Source organism: Limulus polyphemus, unplaced genomic scaffold (assembly GCF_000517525.1).
Source record: "Limulus polyphemus unplaced genomic scaffold, Limulus_polyphemus-2.1.2 Scaffold173, whole genome shotgun sequence".
Lineage (NCBI taxonomy): Eukaryota > Metazoa > Arthropoda > Merostomata > Xiphosura > Limulidae > Limulus > Limulus polyphemus.
This window is the reverse complement of record NW_013665783.1, coordinates 456422-461152: the sequence shown is the minus strand read 5'-3', so window position 1 is coordinate 461152 and position 4731 is coordinate 456422. Positions and strand designations below refer to the sequence as shown.

The 4731-nt window shown below is 32.4% G+C and overlaps 1 pseudogene; it reads right to left on the bottom strand.

Annotated features, from left to right (window-relative positions):
• The window catches only part of LOC106478020, an 83803-nt pseudogene that overhangs the window by 21733 nt on the left and 57339 nt on the right, over positions 1–4731 (bottom strand).

Sequence of the window (4731 nt, the reverse complement as noted above, 5' to 3'; positions counted from 1 at the left end):
TAATTCGCAGGGTGTGGATAGATCTTCACCAAAGTTGGTATGGAGGTTCATTACGTCCGTGTGTGTGGGGGGGGGGGGGTGCATACAAATTTTCCGTTTTTGATATTGCGTTTTGCGGTTTTTTTATTGGCATTTTTTATCATTAATTCACCCCCTTTTAATGGATCTTCACGAAATTTGGCATGAAGGTTTGCTGGGTCCATGTAACGATACATGAAAATTTGCGATTTCACATTTTGTGTTTAGCAGTTTTTATGGACGTTTATGCGTTTTTTACAATTACATATAAGGGAAGCAAGTTTTCATGTCCTAAGATAAGCTTCCATTAATCGTGAATTTACATAACTTCCGTCCAGGGGACGGGTACTCCAGCTAGTGTTGAATAAATTAGATAGAGAGAGATAGACTTTGGATTTTAACAAACTTACCCATAATGTCAAGGTAGCCAGTAATGCTAATCATTGGTTCAGTGTTAATTTGACACATGTAATAACCTTTGTCCTCTTCCTCCACTTCCTTGATGTGTAAAAACCACTGGCGAAAGTTATTGTTGCTGACTTTTATCCTGGTGTCTCGAGTAATCACATTCATGTCTATCGACAGTAGGGTCTGGGTGTCCATTTTTATCCAGGCTACCTATACACGTTGTAACAGAAACATCTTTCATTGTGATTTACTTTTAAGTGTTTTACTAAAACCGGATTCAAATACCTGATTAAGAGGAATAACATTAAACACGCTCAATTAAATAATACTTTAATAATCGAACCTTACTGTATAAATATTATGAAGATCAAACCAGATTGTCGTTATGTTTTCTAGATTTATTTTCTGCGATGTTCTTTATTATATATTATTACCTATACGAATTATACATAAAATTCATGATAAAATTTGCCTTACTCTATTTTAAACCTAGTTTAAGCATTTTGTGATAATAATAATTCTTTAACATATAATAACTCTTATTATAATAAATAAATCTTAAATCCATATAATAAATAAAAAACTAAGTAGATTAGGTCTAACTTATATAGCAAGATTTTACCTTTTTATTAATATTATATTATTTGGCTTTTATTTATTATTTATAATTATTTCAATGGTCCCTAAACAATTACAACAGAGTATTATCACCTACTAATAGTTATCACATCTGGTTGTAAATTTATAATTTTAATATAGAGAGTAATAATAAAGGCTTTCTGTTCGTTGTTAAGCTCAAAGCTAAACAATGGATTATCTGCGCTCTCCCCACAGCAGATATCGAAACCCGATATTTAGCGCTATAAGCCCTAAGACTTATCGCTCATCCACCGAGAGGTCAGTGATAAAAGACATGTTGTTGTATGCTATTTTTCACACGTATTGTACATCTGAAAAAAATTGAAATCCAGTAGTTGCCCTGGACGTAGAAGAAAGTATTGGGGGTTATAATTTTAGAGTTTTTTTTATGAAGATAAAAAAATGATAGGTTTATTTCCATCAAACGATAAGTCAACTTAATTATCTCTACTCTTAATTTTGCTGTTATTTCTTCTCTAGCATCAAAACCTTCGAATGCTCTTCACATAAAGATAAAACGTCATTTCATGTTAACTCTCTCATGCAATTAGAGGAATTATCATCGAGAGATTTTTGAGTCGACTTATTGTGAATTAGAAAACTGTTCAACAGCACTTGGTTGCGTGCCAAGTGTTTAAACTTATATTATTTAAAAGTAGTGAACCATTTGAAGTTAGTTACCTGGCAACAAAAACTATAGACCTCCATCTCAGTAAAAATACATTTGTTGCACATGTATACACTGTTTGAGAATTCGGTTTGGTAAAATTGTGTAATATTTGTTTTAAATATCTTTATATTTTTCAAATCGAAAAAAAAGAGCGTTATATTTATTATAGAAATATGTGGAATTACATAAAATATATTTCTTAAATGGTTACCAGCAGATTAAATCATTTTTATTAATATTAAATTACGTTATGAAACAATAAGCCAAAAAGTAATGTGTTCTTCATGGTTTTTTCTAATATCCAAGGACTATTTTTTATCTCAAAAACAACATACATAGACTGGTAGCGTAAATTTGAAGAGTTTTGTTTTAAATCATCTAACAGTGAACATTTGACTCAACAATATTTCAAGAGTAAACTGCTCTACTAACAACAATGGTTACGGTGTAAACTGCTCTACTAACAACAATGGTTACGTTGTAAACTGCTCTACTAACAACAATGGTTACGGTGTAAACTGCTCTACTAACAACAATGGTTACGGGGTAAACAGTGAAAATCGGTGAAGCATTAGAAACTATTCGACTTAAAATTTGTGATAAAAATCACGGAAAATGAAAATGTTTCTCTAAATTTGTCCACGAGATTTTTACACGTTTCTCATTTTGAATCCGAAACGGACAAATGAAAGGCAATGTGAAAGAAAAACAATAATTGTGCTGTTCACTGAAAGAAAAAAAACATTGTATTTTTCTTTCAAGACTGAACAGTTTTGTTTTTTTCTTTTAGAAAATAAAACAACAACTACTAACATAATGAAGTCGTTTTAATGGACTATAATTGGAACACTGTTTTTCTTTAATCAACAATACATCTTACAAGTCGAGCGTTTTCCTGGAATTACTTTGTTTTTCCTTACAAACTCTAAAATTTCGGAACCCTGCATTTTTTTACGTTTTATCATCACCCTCATTTCTGAGAGAAAAAAAATTGGTTAAAATTGCGGTTAAGATAATTTAACTGTAGTTTGGCTGAGCGATCACGAGTCCTTTTTGAGTACGTTTGTTTCAATCAACTATTGATATGTGGCTTGAAATATCGCTTTGAAAACTATTTCCTAGACAACAAGTCTTCAAAGATATGAAGACTCACCTAAGTATTTAATTATTTTTAGATAAAAGTACACGTATGATTTTATGTAACATTTGTATCAGTACACAATAACTAAGAGAAACTTCTCCGATCTTTTTCTATGCTGCTTTCATTGTCCTCTCTATAAGCAGAAAGTTTTGTTTTTGTTTGTTAGTTTGTTTGGAATTATGCACAAAGCTACACAATGGGCTATCTGTGCTCTGCCCACCACGGGTATCAAAACCCTGATTCTAGCGTTGTAAGTCCGCAGACATGCCGCTGTGCCACTAGGGGGCAAGCAGAAAGTAATATTCATTTTCTACGCACTATTATTTCGTCTTTTCACTAATATAACAATTCTAAAAACTAGTTCAACTACTTTAGCCCCCCTCCCCCAGTGGCACAGCGATATGTCTGCGGACTTACAACGCTAGAATCCGGGTTTCGATACTCGTGGTGGGCAGAGCACAGATAGCCCATTGTGTAGCTTTGTGCTTAATTACAAACAAACAACTACTATAGAATAATTGTAAAATTATCTAAGTGTAATCTTTGTTCTTTATCTTTAGATGCCTTGTGCATTCATTCGTGGGTCCTTTCACGAATTTGGTTCCCATTGGAGCCTCACCGAAAAAATATATATAGTAAAATCTGTATCTTTAGTAAAACAAAGTTCAGGAAACAATAATTTGAGTTTCTGTTATGCATTACGAACGACTAGTAAAGATCTAATAATAGTTACAGTGTTAGAGAGTTGTTAATGCGTTTTCTAAACATATTGTTGCTGTGATATAAAGAATCGGGCAACATTATTTCCCTGACGTTCAGTATCTTTATTTTCTTCCAATGAAAATAACCATATAACTTTCGTTTATTAAGTTTCTTGTTTTTGCTTATAGTTTGTTTTTTTTTTCATATAAAAATATTTCTTCGAAATTACTTTCATACACATACTTCAATAAGTAAATAGAAAATATAAAATTAAAGTTTTTGGAACATCTTTCATTTTATCTTAGCCTTACCTGTATGAACTGCGTTATGGATCGCCTGTCATTCATTTAGATTACTTTTATACAGATCTTAATAGATGTCTTTCATAAGAGTAGTATACAATAAACATTATGGCTCATAAGCTGGTTCTTGGCATCAGTTCATCAATACCCAGAAAAGTGACAGGAATCCAAAGAACTTTGGAGATAGAACTAGTTAGCTTTAAAGTTTGGAAATGTAGAAAAGAATGGATAGTCTTAATCTATGGGCACTTTTTCGTATTCAATTTATAAATCTTAATGAATGATGTCTTTAAATACAGTTCGAAATTTAATAAATTAGTAGAATATCATATGTTGTTTTTCATTGTGCAACACTTGCATTGTTTTAGGCTTTAATGTTCCTTCTATTGTGTGCTGGCTGTAAACAACACAGTACGTGTTAACATAATTGGTTAAATAAAAGGCTAAATGGTGTTAAAATAAGTGCCATAGCCATTATATGGTAAAGTGCTCAAAGGTATACAACACAGTAAAGTCAAGGTTTTATTTATTTGCGCTGACGACAACGTAATAAGTATGTTTAAACAAATGAAATGAAGAATGGGATACCTCTAAAGTTTTTCAATTTCATATATATGAACAGTTGAATAGCTCCTCTGTAAAAGAAAATTCGTACCTAGAGAGTTTTAAACTACACATCAGTACTCTGTTCTAGCTATCTCCCACTGAAAACTTTAACAACCCTTGCTTGGCCTTGTGTTCCATTCATTTACTAATAAGGCCCGGCATGGCCAGGTGGATAAGGTGCTCGACTCGCAATCTGAGGGTCGCGGGTTCGAATCCCCGTTACACCAAACATGCTCGCCCTTTCA